The sequence below is a fragment of the Oncorhynchus clarkii genome, chromosome 25 (assembly GCF_045791955.1).
Source record: "Oncorhynchus clarkii lewisi isolate Uvic-CL-2024 chromosome 25, UVic_Ocla_1.0, whole genome shotgun sequence".
NCBI lineage: Eukaryota > Metazoa > Chordata > Actinopteri > Salmoniformes > Salmonidae > Oncorhynchus > Oncorhynchus clarkii.
In genome coordinates this window covers 41133686-41150888 of record NC_092171.1, presented here as the reverse complement: position 1 = coordinate 41150888, position 17203 = coordinate 41133686, and the positions used below count along the sequence as shown (strand labels likewise).

The following is a 17203-nucleotide window of genomic DNA, read 5'->3' as shown; positions in this document are numbered from 1 at the left end:
CCTTTGTCTGATAAGTCCACAATATCAATTTAAATATAGGGCTGGATTAAATTCTGTGAATCTTCCGCGATACGGATTGAATCCAATACATCGTCTTCATACTCGTCCCAAGGCGAAGTTGTCCGTAGAAAACTGTTCCAGTCTGATGTCTGGACGGCGTTCTTATTGGAGCGTTTAAAACCCACTTAAGATAGAAAACCAAATGAGGTCTAATCTCAAAATGTTATCTCAAAAAACATGTTTTTTTTTTTTTTTTTTTTTTTACAGCTCTTTTTAAAACAATGTTGTTGTTTTTGTTGTTGTTGTTGAGTATGGACATTTGTCTCTAAGTACAGTGAGATGTACTGTATGTGACAGAACTTGTTTTCTGATGAAACATCCCCAACATCAATGTCACTTTCAACTCCATTCATCCAGAGATATAGTTGTCTGTAATTCTTCAGCAGAAAACCATTCCTCTCGTTGTTTTGTTGGCCACAGACGAAAAAAAAAAAAACTGGTCACCACTCAAAACAATAGGTCAAAGTGTAACATTTTTACAAAAACGGCAGTAGACAGAATTGTACAAAAAACTGAAAATCTATACAGTTTTTAAAACAAAACTTTTTTTTCTTTCTTTTTATTTTTTTTGAGTGTGGACTCGATGTTTTTGTCCCGAAACGCCACGTTCATTCGTTCAGTAGCTCCTGCAGACAGTTGGGTGATTTGAAGACCTCGGGGACTTCACTGTCTAGTTTACAGATCACCTTGTAGATGGCCTTCTTCCAGGATGGGTCCACGTCCTTCCCTGCTACGATGGCGTTGAAAAACTCCCTCAGCGTCAGCTGGGACACTTCCAGGAACCGCTCTGGAACCTGAGAGAGAGACATAGAGAGAATGACATCACTAGAGGCATCAGGTTACACACGCACACACGCACACACACACACACACACACACACACACACACACACACACACACACACACACATACTTGTACAGCTAACCTTGTGGGTACACATGATTCAGTCCCATTCAAAATCATATTTTCCTAACCCTATACCTAACCCTAGCTCCTAACCCTAACCCTAGCTCCTAACCCTAACCCTAGCTCCTAACCCTAACCCTAGCTCCTAACCCTAACCCTAGCTCCTAACTCTAACCCTAGCTCCTAACTCTATACCTAACCCTAGCTCCTAACCCTAACCCTAGCTCCTAACCCTAACCCTAGCTCCTAACCCTAACCCTAGCTCCTAACCCTAACCCTAGCTCCTAACCCTAACCCTAGCTCCTAACCCTAGCTCCTAACCCTAGCTCCTAACCCTAACCCTAGCTCCTAACCCTAACCCTAGCTCCTAACTCTAACTCTATACATAACCCTAGCTCCTAACCCTAACCCTAGCTCCTAACCCTAACCCTAGCTCCTAACCCTAACCCTAGCTCCTAACCCTAGCTCCTAACCCTAGCTCCTAACCCTAACCCTAGCTCCTAACCCTAACCCTAGCTCCTAACCCTAGCTCCTAACTCTAACTCTATACATAACCCTAGCTCCTAACTCTAACTCTATACATAACCCTAGCTCCTAACTCTAACTCTATACATAACCCTAGCTCCTAACTCTAACTCTATACATAACCCTAGCTTCTAACTCTATACATAACCCTAGCTCCTAACTCTAACTCTATACATAACCCTAGCTCCTAACTCTAACTCTATACATAACCCAAGCTCCTAACTCTAACTCTAACCCTAACCCTAGCTCCTAAGCCTAACCCTAACCCTAGCTCCTAACCATAACTCTAAACATAATGCAAGCTCTTAACCCTAACCCTAGCTCTTAACCCTAACCCTAGCTCCTAAGCTTAAACCTAACCCTAGCTCTTAAGCCTATACCTAACCCTAGCTCCTAACCATAACTCTAAACATAACCCTAGCTCCTAACCCTAACCCTAGCTCCTAACCCTAACCCTAGCTCCTAAGCTTAAACCTAACCCTAGCTCCTAAGCCTATACCTAACCCTAGCTCCTAACCATAACTCTAAACATAACCCTAGCTCCTAACCCTAACCCTAGCTCCTAAGCCTAAACCTAACCCTAGCTCCTAAGCCAAAACCTAACCCTAGCTCCTAAGCCTAAACCTAGCTCCTAAGCCTAAACCTAACCCTAGCTCCTAACCCTAGCTCCTAAGCCTAACCCTAGCTCCTAAGCCTAAACCTAACCCTAGCTCCTAAACTTAACCCTAGCTCCTAAACCTAACCCTAGCTCCTAAACCTAACCCTAGCTCCTAAACCTAACCCTAGCTCCTAAACCTAACCCTAGCTCCTAAACCTAACCCTAGCCCCTAAACCTAACCCTAGCTCCTAACCCTCGCTCCTAAGCCTAACCCTAGCTCCTAACCCTATCACCTAAATCTAACCCTAGCTCCTAACCCTAGCTTCTAAGCCTAACCCTAGCCCCTAAACCTAACCCTAGCTCCTAAACCTAACCCTAGCTCCTAAACCTAACCCTAGCTCCTAACCCTAGCTTCTAAGCCTAACCCTAACTCCTAAACCTAACCCTAGCTCCTATCCCTTAATGTAACTCTAACTCTAATTTTAACCTTAACCCTAAACTCCCTAGAAATAGCATTTGACCTTGTGGGGACAAACAAAATGTCCCCTTGTTGGTCAAATTTTTGTTTGTTTACCATTCTTGTGGGGACTTTATGTCCACACACACGCACACGCGCACACGCGCAGACAAGCAGACACGCAGACAGATAGTTGGGCAGGCAGACAAAGGGAGACAGATAGAGCCATCTGTAATTTGGACCTCTTTACAGGCCTGATTTAGGATGGACAAGACAGATCTCTCTGTGTGTGTGTTAAGCCTATGATAGCTGTATTCCAGTGTTTAGTGGTCAACTAGGCCGCCCATAATGGATTAATCTTTACAATAGCCTACAACAGACTGTGTGTGTGTGTGTGTGTGTGAAGACCAACAGCTGAGTGTCACCACAATAAGATGAGAGGTAACCAACAATTAAAGCCTCCAGCCAGCAGACAGAGACAAAAGGGTTTGTGACAAGAATAATTATCTCTCTCTCTCTCTCTCTCTCTCTGTCTCTCTCTCTCTCTCTCTCTCTGTCTCTCTCTCTCTCTCTCTCAATTGAATTCAAATGGCGTAATTTGCAGGTGAAACACATGTTTACATTGTCAAAGCAAATGAAATAGATCATAAACTAAAGTGAAAAACAATACAAATTAACAGTAAACATTACACATACAGAAGATTCAAAACAATAAAGACAATACAAATGTCATATTATATATATATACAGTGTTTTAACAATGTACAAATGTTTAAAGGACACAAGATAAAATAAATAAGCATAAATATGGGTTGTATTTACAATGGTGTTTGTTCTTCACTGGTTGCCCTTTTCTCGTGGCAACAGGTCACAAATCTTGCTGCTGTGATGGCACACTGTGGAATTTCACCCAGTAGATATGGGAGTTTTTCAAAATTGGATTTGTTATCGAATTCTTTGTGGATCTGTGTAATCTGAGGGAAATATGTCTCTCTAATATGGTCATACATTGGGCAGGAGGTTAGGAAGTGCAGTTCAGTTCAGTTTCCACCTCATTTTGTGGGCAGTGAGCACATAGCCTGTCTTCTCTTGAGAGCCATGTCTGTCTACGGCGGCCTTTCTCAATAGCAAGGCTATGCTCACTGAGTCTGTACATAGTCAAAGCTTTCCTTAAGTTTGGGTCAAAACATTTGGGTGTTTAATTTGATGTTCCTTTTGATGGCGTAGAAGGCCCTTCTTGCCTTGACTCTCAGATCGTTCACAGTTTTGTGGAAGTTACGAGTCTGCTGTTAATGATAATGCAGAGGATTTTCCCAAGATTACTTTTGACGCATATCCCACGGTAGTTATTGGGGTCAAATTTGTCTCCACTTTTGTGGATTGGGGTGATCAGTCCTTGGTTCCAAATATTGAGGAAGATGCCAGAGCTAAGGATGATGTTAAAGAGGTTTAGTATAGCCCATTGGAATTTGTTGTCTGTATATTTTATAATTTCATTGAGGATACCAACAACGCATTTTTGGGTTGGAGGATTTTTATTTTGTCCTGTAGCTCATTCAAGGTAATTGGAGAATCCAGTGGGTTCTGGAATCCAGTGTGTTCTGGAATCCAGTGGGTTCTGGTGGTCTTTAATAGTTGATTCTAAGATTTGTATTTGATCATGTATATGTTTTCGCTGTTTATTCCTTGTTTTAGAGCCAAAAAGATTGGAGAAGTGGTTTACCCACACATCTCCATTTTGGATAGATAATTCTTTGTGTTGTTGTTTGTTTATTGTTTTCAAGTGGTTAGAATCTATGGATTCTTCAATTACATTGAGCTGATTTCTGACATGCTGTTCCTTCTTTTTCCGTAGTGTATTTCTGTATTGTTTTAGTGATTCACCATAGTGAAGGCGTAGACTCAGGTTTTCTGGGTCTCTATGTTTTTGGTTGGACAGGTTTCTCAATTTCTTTCTTAGGTTTTTGCATTCTTCATCAAAACGTTTGTCATTGTTGTTAATTTTCTTCGGTTTTCTGTTTGACATTTCTAGATTGATTAGGGGAAGCTGAGAGGTCAAATATACTGTTAAGATTTTCTACTGCCAAGTTGACAACTTCACTATTACAGCGGAACGTTTTGTCCTGGAAGTTGTCTAAAAGGGATTGAATTTGTTGTTGCCTAATTGTTTTTTGGTTGGTTTCCACATTACATTCCTTCCATCTATAGCGCTTCTTAAAATTACTCAGGCTTCGACGCCTCTCTCTCTCTTTGTCTCTCTCTCTGTCTCTCTCTCTCTCTCCCTCTCTCTCTCTCTCCCTCTCTCTCCCTCTCTCTCTCTCTCTCTCCCCCTCTCTCTCTCTTTCTCTGTGTACTCAAGTGAATGACCCCCAACCCCCGGACACACACACATCATTCTTTCTTCCTCAAATCAAACTTCCTTTGGGCAATCCCTCTCGTACCCAGTGTCCAGTTATCTCACTGGCTCCTAAGGTGACTGTGTGTGTGTGTGTGTGTGTGTGTGTGTGTGTGTGTGTGTGTGTGTGTGCAGAACAGCTGTCTCTGACAGAGTCTCAGTAACAAAGACGTGTCCTTCAGTTCGTCATGTGATATGAGGGGCTGCCTCACGGTCAGATGACCCTGGCTATTGTCTCAACACACACACACACACACACACAGTCCGCGTGACTCCAATCAGTCTCAGTAACAAAGACATTGCCTTCATCTTATCCTCGAGAATGCTTGAATGCACTCACACACACAAACACACACACTTTCTAAAGACACACACACACACAAACACACACACTCTCTAAAGACACACACACACACAAACACACACACTCTCTAAAGACACACACACACACAAACACACACACTCTCTAAAGACACACACACACACACACAAACTCTCTAAAGACACACACACACACTCTCTAAAGACACACACACACACACACTGCTGCCAATCTCAATGCCGTTCACCCTCTGTCATAGACAAAGACACCTGCCATCCCAGTTTAGTGTAATTATAGCTATCTGTCAGACCCACTGATAACTTGCTCTATAAGTTAACATAATCACTACCTTTCTCTACTCTGAGGAAGAGAGGAGAAGAGAAGAGGGGGAAGAGAGGAAAGGGAGAGGAAGTAAAGAGAGGGAAGAAAGGATGGGAGAGGAGGGGAGAAAGGGAGGATAGAAGTGGAGGGGAGGCAGGGGAGGATAGAAGTGGAGGGGAGGCAGGGGAGGATAGAAGTGGAGGGGAGGCAGGGGAGGATAGAAGTGGAGGGGAGGCAGTGGAGGATAGAAGTGGAGGGGAGGCAGGGGAGGAGAGAAGTGGAGGGGAGGCAGGGGAGGATAGAAGTGGGGAGGAGAAAGGGAGGATAGAAATGGAGATTGTGTAGTCTTTAAACATAACCTCATCTCAGAAGAGTGGTTCATTACCCAGAGCGTTGTAGTAGAGAGAGAGAGAGAGAGAGAATGATAGGAGGGAAGGAGAGAGAGAGAGAGAATGATAGGAGGTAAGGGTTAGAGAGAGAGAGTGAAAGTGAGAGAGTGAAAGCGAGGGGGATGATAGGAGGGAAGGAGAGAGAGAGGAGAGAGGGTGAAAGCGAGGGGGGATGATAGGAGGGAAGGAGAGAGAGAGGAGAGAGGGTGAAAGCGAGGGGGGATGGTAGGAGTTAGAGAAATACATAAAATGGGAGAGCTCCCCAGTGTTCAAGTAGACACAACATGTGTGTTTAATTGATTGTTCTCTGGGCTAGAGAGATATTGATCACAGACACTCACACACACCTAGAACACTTTAAAACACACACTTATGCACACACAGACACACACACACACACACACAAGCCCCTCCATCGCAGAGGAAACAGTGACCGGTCTTTTCATCAGTAAAAGAGAGAAGGTAAAGAGTTAGAGAAGAGGAATATGGAGAGTTTTCTCTAACAGGGTGGGAACTAATCACATAGGAAACGTGACAGTCCTGAAACGTGACATTCCTGAAACGTGACATTCCTGAAACGTGAGTGTGTGAACCTTCCGTAGCCTCGAGGCGTGTGTGTGTTTGTGTGTGTGAGCGTGTGTGCTCCTTTGAATTGTAGAATAAAGGAAAAATGAGACCCTCCTCTTTAAGCTCCCCGAAATGCCACCCCTCTCCATACCCCCTAGGCCAAGCCCTACAAACCCTCTTCTCTGTGTGTGTGTGTGTGTGTGTGTGTGTGTGTGTGTGTGTGTGTCACCCATGAACTTTAAGTGCCTCTTGCTAGCTGATAGAATACATGCAGAAGCTTTCCCTCCAGAACGTGTGACTCACTCTGTCAGACATTAAGCAGAGCCAAACACTTCCTCTGTGTGTGTGTGTGTGTGTGTGTGTGTGTGTGTGTGTGTGTGTCTGCCAACTTTGAAAGAACATCTATTCTTCCAACTAGTCAATCTCCAAGACATTTCTAGTCGATTGCCAGACATTTCTAGTCGAACTCCAAGACATTTCTAGTCGAACTCCAAGACATTTCTAGTCGAACTCCAAGACATTTCTAGTTGATCGCCAGACATTTCTAGTCGATCGCCAGACATTTCTAGTCGATCGCCAGACATTTCTAGTCGATCTCCAAGACATTTCTAGTCGATCACCAGACTTTTCTAGTCGATCTCCAAGACATTTCTATTCGATCGCCAAGACATTTCTAGTCGATCGCCAAGACATTTCTAGTTGATCTCCAAGACATTTCTAGTTGATCTCCAAGACATTTCTAGTTGATCTCCAAGACATTTCTAGTCGATCTCCAAAACATTTCTAGCTGATCGCCAAGACATTTCTAGTCGATCGTCAGACATTTCTAGTTGATCTCCAAGACATTTCTAGTCGATCTCCAAGACATTTCTAGTCGATCTCCAAGACATTTCTAGTCGATCTCCAAGACATTTCTAGACATTTCTAGTCGATCGCCAGACTTTTCTAGTCGATCTCCAAGACATTTCTAGTCGATCTCCAAGACATTTCTAGTCAGACTTTTCTAGTCGATCGCCAAGACATTTCTAGTCGATCTCCAAGACATTTCTAGTCGATCTCCAAGACATTTCTAGTCGATCTCCAAGACATTTCTAGTCGATCTCCAAGACATTTCTAGTCGATCGCCAGACTTTTCTAGTCGATCGCCAAGACATTTCTAGTCGATCTCCAAGACATTTCTAGTCGATCTCCAAGACATTTCTAGTCGATCACCAAGACATTTCTAGTCGATCTCCAAGACATTTCTGTAAATTAAAAACAACGATAAAGTCTTGCGTTCCTTCCTTTTTTTTCACGCTGTTGGAAAAGTGTTCCCATTTTGAAGGAGAGCAAATCAAGTGCACCTATAGGCCTATCGCTAGCCAATCAGATGGCTGAGATCACTGTGTCTGCACTGTTTCCTCTCTCCATACACTATAGAAGAAGCCTAAAATAGGGCTGCCGCCACACCGGCTGTCATGAGTCCTGACCGCAGTAAAATTCAACTCTAATCTCCTCTTATGCACTCTGGCATATGTGTTGGTAGTACCCAACTAGCTAATGACCATCAGGTCACTAATGGCCTGGTACTCAGGGCTCTACTGTCCCTCCATCATGTCCTAATGGCCTGGTACTCAGGGCTCTACTGTCCCTCCATCAGGTCCTAATGGCCTGGTACTCAGGGCTCTACTGTCCCTCCATCAGGTCCTAATGGCCTGGTACTCAGGGCTCTATTGTCCCTCGATCAGGTCCTAATGGCCTGGTACTCAGGGCTCTATTGTCCCTCTAACCACTCTGACATGAATGCAAATGCAAACAAAAATCAACAGAACAGCATCTTTAAATACTCACTTCACTGAAAAAGCAGTTGAAACAGGAAGTGGAGATGCTGACGGTGCTGCAGCACCTCTGAATATTCAGAATAATAATATTTGAAAAATATATATATATATTGAAATTATTATTATTTATATTTTTAAACGTGTTTTCACAAAAGTAGTGCACTTGGCCCTTTACTAGTATTTACAGGCCGATGTAGACATCTGTAGCGCGAGCAAAACATTTGTCTTTCAGCATTGCCGCTTTGACAAAAGAAAATGGTCGTTGTATAATTGAGAACAGAATCTTGCAGGTTTCAACAGTTGGAATTGTGGGAGTCGTAGTCTCTTTCTCTGTGACGTCATTCTAATGGAATCCAGAAAGATCACGATCCCGTCCTCAAACATCCACATCAAAAGGTGCAGAGTTGTGGTCAAAGACATAAAACATCCACATCAAATTAAATATTTTTCTTGATCAAATAACAATGGAAAACAATGAATTTTCTTGCAGTATTAATTTACCATGGACACTGTGCTAACAGTCCTCCAAACAAGGGGGGGGGGGGGGGACCAGTACCAAAAGAATGAACATGGAAATTGCATTCCAGGTGACTACCTCGTGAAGCTGGTTGAGAGAATGTGCAAAGCTGTCATCAAGGCAAAGGGTGGATACTTTAGAATAATATAAAATATATTTTGATTTGATTAACACTTTTTTTGGTTACTACATGATTCCATATGTGTTATTTCATAGGTTTTGATGTCTTCACTATTATTCTACAATGTATAAAATAGTATAATTAAGAAAAACCCTGGAATGAGTAGGTGTGTCCAAACTTTTGACCGGTAGTGTATATTAAGTATTTTTATTCCACAAGTATTATCAGATTAACTGTTTTGAACAGATAATTATCAGACTCAAATTACAAAGGCTGGTAAACACTCAAATACAAGTTAGTTTGAACTTTTTCACAAAAGTAGTGCACTGGGCCTTTACTTGTCCTGTATTAGTGGATGTAGATGTCTTCAGCGCGGGCAAAACCGTTTCTGCATCCTCCCTACCCCTGTCGGCAAAAAAGAAAAATCGCAGCACACCCACCCCAAACTACTTCCCGCAGTTTTTTGAGTTCAACAACAGGTTGAAATTGAGTGGAAAACCTGGTCTTTTGTCGACGTCGTTTCAAAGCCGAACACAAGGACATAGACAGCGCTTTGTCAGGTGATGCTCACTTCAAAACAACCCCTGTGCAAATTGACTTTATGTATAGGCATATACATTAAACCAATCCTAAATATCTCATAAATTATAGGCTGACACATTACCTTTAACTACTAAATATCTCATAAATAATAGGCTGACACATTACCTTTAACTACTAAATATCTCATAAATAATAGGCTGACACATTACCTTTAACTACTAAATATCTCATAAATAATAGGCTGACACATTACCTTTAACTACGAAATATCTCATAAATAATAGGCTGACACATTACCTTTAACTACTAAATATCTCATAAATAATAGGCTGACACATTACCTTTAACTACGAAATATCTCATAAATAATAGGCTGACACATTACCTTTAACTACTAAATATATCATAAATAATAGGCTGACACATTACCTTTAACTACTAAATATATCATAAATAATAGGCTGACACATTACCTTTAACTACGAAATATCTCATAAATAATAGGCTGACACATTACCTTTAACTACGAAATATCTCATAAATAATAGGCTGGCACATTACCTTTAACTACTAAATATATCATAAATAATAGGCTGACACATTACCTTTAACTACGAAATATCTCATAAATAATAGGCTGACACATTACCTTTAACTACGAAATATCTCATAAATAATAGGCTGACACATTACCTTTAACAACGAAATATCTCATAAATAATAGGCTGGCACATTACCTTTAACTACTAAATATCTCATAAATAATAGGCTGACACATTACCTTTAACTACGAAATATCTCATAAATAATAGGCTGACACATTACCTTTAACTACTAAATATCTCATAAATAATAGGCTGACACATTACCTTTAACTACGAAATATCTCATAAATAATAGGCTGACACATTACCTTTAACTACTAAATATATCATAAATAATAGGCTGTCACATTACCTTTAACTACTAAATATATCATAAATAATAGGCTGACACATTACCTTTAACTACTAAATATCTCATAAATAATAGGCTGACACATTACCTTTAACTACGAAATATCTCATAAATAATAGGCTGACACATTACCTTTAACTACGAAATATCTCATAAATAATAGGCTGACACATTACCTTTAACTACTAAATATATCATAAATAATAGGCTGACACATTACCTTTAACTACTAAATATATCATAAATAATAGGCTGACACATTACCTTTAACTACTAAATATCTCATAAATAATAGGCTGGCACATTACCTTTAACTACTAAATATATCATAAATAATAGGCTGGCACATTACCTTTAACTACTAAATATATCATAAATAATAGGCTGACACATTACCTTTAACTACTAAATATCTCATAAATAATAGGCTGACACATTACCTTTAACTACCAAATATCTCATAAATAATAGGCTGACACATTACCTTTAACTACTAAATATCTCATAAATAATAGGCTGACACATTACCTTTAACTACTAAATATCTCATAAATAATAGGCTGACACATTACCTTTAACTACTAAATATCTCATAAATAATAGGCTGTCACATTACCTTTAACTACTAAATATATCATAAATAATAGGCTGACACATTACCTTTAACTACTAAATATCTCATAAATAATAGGCTGACACATTACCTTTAACTACCAAATATCTCATAAATAATAGGCTGACACATTACCTTTAACTACTAAATATCTCATAAATAATAGGCTGACACATTACCTTTTAACTACTAAATATCTCATAAATAATAGGCTGACACATTACCTTTAACTACTAAATATATCATAAATAATAGGCTGACACATTACCTTTAACTACTAAATATATCATAAATAATAGGCTGACACATTACCTTTAACTACGAAATATCTCATAAATAATAGGCTGGCACATTACCTTTAACTACGAAATATCTCATAAATAATAGGCTGGCACATTACCTTTAACTACTAAATATCTCATAAATAATAGGCTGACACATTACCTTTAACTACTAAATATCTCATAAATAATAGGCTGACACATTACCTTTAACTACGAAATATCTCATAAATTATAGGCTGACACATTACCTTTAACTACTAAATATATCATAAATAATAGGCTGACACATTACCTTTAACTACTAAATATCTCATAAATAATAGGCTGACACATTACCTTTAACTACTAAATATCTCATAAATAATAGGCTGACACATTACCTTTAACTACTAAATATCTCATAAATAATAGGCTGACACATTACCTTTAACTACTAAATATATCATAAATAATTGGCTGTCACATTACCTTTAACTACTAAATATATCATAAATAATAGGCTGACACATTACCTTTAACTACTAAATATCTCAAATTATAGGCTGACACATTACCTTTAACTACTAAATATATCATAAATAATAGGCTGACACATTACCTTTAACTACCAAATATATCATAAATAATAGGCTGACACATTACCTTTAACTACTAAATATCTCATAAATTATAGGCTGACACATTACCTTTAACTACTAAATATCTCATAAATAATAGGCTGTCACATTACCTTTAACTACTAAATATCTCATAAATAATAGGCTGACACATTACCTTTAACTACTAAATATATCATAAATAATAGGCTGGCACATTACCTTTAACTACTAAATATCTCATAAATAATAGGCTGACACATTACCTTTAACTACGAAATATCTCATAAATAATAGGCTGACACATTACCTTTAACTACTAAATATCTCATAAATAATAGGCTGACACAAATCAAATCAAATCAAATCAAATTTTATTTGTCACATACACATGGTTAGCAGATGTTAACGCGAGTGTAGCGAAATGCTTGTGCTTCTAGTTCCGACAATGCAGTAATAACAAGTAATCTAACTAACAATTCCAAAACTACTGTCTTGTACACAGTGTAAGGGGATAAAGAATATGTACATAAGGATATATGAATGATTGATGGTACAGAGCAGCATAGGCAAGATACAGTAGATGGTATCGAGTACAGTATGTACAAATGAGATGAGTATGTAAACAAAGTGGCATAGTTTAAAGTGGCTAGTGATACATGTATTACATAAGGATACAGTCGATGATATAGAGTACAGTATATACATATGCATATGAGATGAATAATGTAGGGTAAGTAACATTATATAAGGTAGCATTGTTTAAAGTGGCTAGTGATATATTTACATCATTTCCCATCAATTCCCATTATTAAAGTGGCTGGAGTTGAGTCAGTGTCAGTGTGTTGGCAGCAGCCACTCAGTGTTAGTGGTGGCTGTTTAACAGTCTGATGGCCTTGAGATAGAAGCTGTTTTTCAGTCTCTCGGTCCCAGCTTTGATGCACCTGTACTGACCTCGCCTTCTGGATGATAGCGGGGTGAACAGGCAGTGGCTCGGGTGGTTGATGTCCTTGATGATCTTTATGGCCTTCCTGTGACATCGGGTGGTGTAGGTGTCCTGGAGGGCAGGTAGTTTGCCCCCGGTGATGCGTTGTGCAGACCTCACTACCCTCTGGAGAGCCTTACGGTTGAGGGCGGTGCAGTTGCCATACCAGGCGGTGATACAGCCCGCCAGGATGCTCTCGATTGTGCATCTGTAGAAGTTTGTGAGTGCTTTTGGTGACAAGCCGAATTTCTTCAGCCTCCTGAGGTTGAAGAGGCGCTGCTGCGCCTTCTTCACGATGCTGTCTGTGTGAGTGGACCAATTCAGTTTGTCTGTGATGTGTATGCCGAGGAACTTAAAACTTGCTACCCTCTCCACTACTGTTCCATCGATGTGGATAGGGGGGTGTTCCCTCTGCTGTTTCCTGAAGTCCACAATCATCTCCTTAGTTTTGTTGACGTTGAGTGTGAGGTTATTTTCCTGACACCACACTCCGAGGGCCCTCACCTCCTCCCTGTAGGCCGTCTCGTCGTTGTTGGTAATCAAGCCTACCACTGTTGTGTCGTCCGCAAACTTGATGATTGAGTTGGAGGCGTGCGTGGCCACGCAGTCGTGGGTGAACAGGGAGTACAGGAGAGGGCTCAGAACGCACCCTTGTGGGGCCCCAGTGTTGAGGATCAGCGGGGAGGAGATGTTGTTGCCTACCCTCACCACCTGGGGGCGGCCCGTCAGGAAGTCCAGTACCCAGTTGCACAGGGCGGGGTCGAGACCCAGGGTCTCGAGCTTGATGACGAGCTTGGAGGGTACTATGGTGTTGAATGCCGAGCTGTAGTCGATGAACAGCATTCTCACATAGGTATTCCTCTTGTCCAGATGGGTTAGGGCAGTGTGCAGTGTGGTTGAGATTGCATCGTCTGTGGACCTATTTGGGCGGTAAGCAAATTGGAGTGGGTCTAGGGTGTCAGGTAGGGTGGAGGTGATATGGTCCTTGACTAGTCTCTCAAAGCACTTCATGATGACGGATGTGAGTGCTACAGGGCGGTAGTCGTTTAGCTCAGTTACCTTAGCTTTCTTGGGAACAGGAACAATGGTGGCCCTCTTGAAGCATGTGGGAACAGCAGACTGGTATAGGGATTGATTGAATATGTCCGTAAACACACCGGCCAGCTGGTCTGCGCATGCTCTGAGGGCGCGGCTGGGGATGCCGTCTGGGCCTGCAGCCTTGCGAGGGTTAACACGTTTAAATGTCTTACTCACCTCGGCTGCAGTGAAGGAGAGACCGCATGTTTTCGTTGCAGGCCGTGTCAGTGGCACTGTATTGTCCTCAAAGCGGGCAAAAAAGTTATTTAGTCTGCCTGGGAGCAAGACATCCTGGTCCGTGACTGGGCTGGATTTCTTCCTGTAGTCCGTGATTGACTGTAGACCCTGCCACATGCCTCTTGTGTCTGAGCCGTTGAATTGAGATTCTACTTTGTCTCTGTACTGGCGCTTAGCTTGTTTGATAGCCTTGCGGAGGGAATAGCTGCACTGTTTGTATTCGGTCATGTTACCAGACACCTTGCCCTGATTAAAAGCAGTGGTTCGCGCTTTCAGTTTCACACGAATGCTGCCATCAATCCACGGTTTCTGGTTAGGGAATGTTTTAATCGTTGCTATGGGAACGACATCTTCAACGCACGTTCTAATGAACTCGCACACCGAATCAGCGTATTCGTCAATGTTGTTATCTGACGCAATACGAAACATCTCCCAGTCCACGTGATGGAAGCAGTCTTGGCACATTACCTTTAACTACGAAATATCTCATAAATAATAGGCTGACACATTACCTTTAACTACGAAATAGCTACAGGAACAGGGTTGGAGAGCTCACGGCAGACAGAGTACTGGGTAGCTACAGGAACAGGGTTGGAGAGCTCACGGCAGACAGAGTACTGGGTAGCTACAGGAACAGGGTTGGAGAGCCCACGGCAGACAGAGTACTGGGTAGCTACAGGAACAGGGCCCACGGCAGACAGAGTGTAGGTGGAGTATCACCTGTTGCACAGCGAGAGGCTGCATGCTTCTTATTGGATCGTCAGTGGTTGATGGGTGGAGTTAAACAACAGCAGCAGCCTATCCATTCGCTGCTCCAGTGCATACGGATGAGTAGTCTTTATCCCCCTGTTTCTGTTTTTGCCCATTTGATAATGGGCCATTTTAAATCGAAAAAACTAATTTGACATATTAGTAAAGATAAGATTATATTGAGAATTTTCTGATGGTTGAAAATATGATACCCTTGACGAGAGAACAGCGTGTGCAGCCTGAGGCAAGGAACGGAGAGCAAATTTTTTTGTGACTTTTTCAAATAGTGAATACACTATAGTTGCACCTTGCAGCCCATCTATACAGTATATACAAAATTATGTGGACACCCCTTCCAATTAGTGGATTCATATATTTCAGCCACACCCGTTGCTGACAGGTGTGTAAAATCGAGCACACAGCCATGCGATCTCCATAGCCAAACACTGGCAGAAGATTGGCCCTTATTTAAGAGCTCAGTGACTTTCAACGTGGCATCGTAATGGGATGCCACCTTTCCAACAAGTCAGTTCATCCTATTTCTGCCCTGCTAGAGCTGCCCTGTCGAGTGTAAGTGCTGTTATTGTGAAGTGGAAACGTCTAGGAGCAACAACAGCTCAGCCGCGAAGTGGTAGGCCACACAAGCTCACAGAACGGGAGCGCCGAGTGCTGAAGATTATAGCGTGAAAAAACGTCTGTCCTGGTTACAACACTCACTACCGAGTTCCAAACTGCCTCTGGAAGCAACGTCAGCACGGTCTCTATCAGTTTTGCACATCGAGAGACTGAAATTTTTTCCCATTCCTCCTTGCAAAACAGCTCGAGCTCAGTGAGGTTGGATGGAGAGCATTTGTGAACAGCAGTTTTCAGTTCTTTCCACAGATTCTCGATTGGATTCAGGTCTGGACTTTGACTTGGCCATTCTAACACCTGGATATGTTTATTTTTGAACCATTCCATTGTAGATTTTGCTTTATGTTTTGGATCATTGTCTTGTTGGAAGACAAATCTCCGTCCCAGTCTCAGGTCTTTTGCAGACTCCATCAGGTTTTCTTCCAGAATGGTCCTGTATTTGGCTCCATCCATCTTCCCATAAATTTTAACCATCTTCCCTGTCCCTGCTGAAGAAAAGCAGGCCCAAACCATGATGCTGCCACCACCATGTTTGACAGTGGGGATGGTGTGTTCAGTGTGATGAGCTGTGTTGCTTTTACGCCAAACATAACGTTTTGCATTGTTGCCAAAAAGTTCAATTTTGGTTTCATCTGACCAGAGCACCTTCTTTCACATGTTTGGTGTGTCTCCCAGGTGGCTTGTGGCAAACTTTAAACAACACTTTTTATGGATATCTTTAAGAAATGGCTTTCTTCTTGCCACTCTTCCATAAAGGCCAGATTTGTGCAATATACTTGTTGTCCTATGGACAGAGTCTCCCACCTCAGCTGTAGATCTCTGCAGTTCATCCAGACTGATCATGGGCTTCTTGGCTGCATCTCTGATCAGTCTTCTCCTTGTATGAGCTGAAAGTTTAGAGGGACGGCCAGGTCTTGGTAGATTTGCAGTGGTCTGATACTCCTTCCATTTCAATATTATCGCTTGCACAGTGCTCCTTGGGATGTTTAAAGCTTGGGAAATCTTTTTGTATCCAAATCCGGCTTTAAACTTCTTCACAACAGTATCTCGGACCTGCCTGGTGTGTTCCTTGTTCTTCATGATGCTCTCTGCGCTTTTAACGGACCTCTGAGACTATCACAGTGCAGGTGCATTTATACGGAGACTTGATTACACACAGGTGGATTGTATTTATCATCATTAGTCATTTAGGTCAACATTGGATCATTCAGAGATCCTCACTGAACTTCTGGAGAGAGTTTGCTGCACTGAAAGTAAAGGGGCTGAATAATTTTGCACGCCCAATTTTTCAGTTTTTGATTTGTTAAAAAAGTTTGAAATATCCAATAATGTCGTTCCACTTCATGATTGTGTCCCACTTGTTGTTGATTCTTCACAATTTTTTTTTTTTTATATCTTTATGTTTGAAGCCTGAAATGTGGCAAAAGGTCGCAAAGTTCAAGGGGGCCGAATACTTTCGCAAGGCACTGTAGTACTTGTTTCAAATGATCACTTTTACGCATAAAAATACTAACTTCAAATACACACTC

General features: G+C 41.3%; 1 pseudogene; it reads right to left on the bottom strand.

The window, feature by feature from the left end:
* Nucleotides 1-644: 644 nt before the first annotated feature.
* LOC139383914 (prospero homeobox protein 1-like) overlaps nucleotides 645-17203 on the bottom strand; it is a 109686-nt pseudogene continuing 93127 nt past the window's right edge.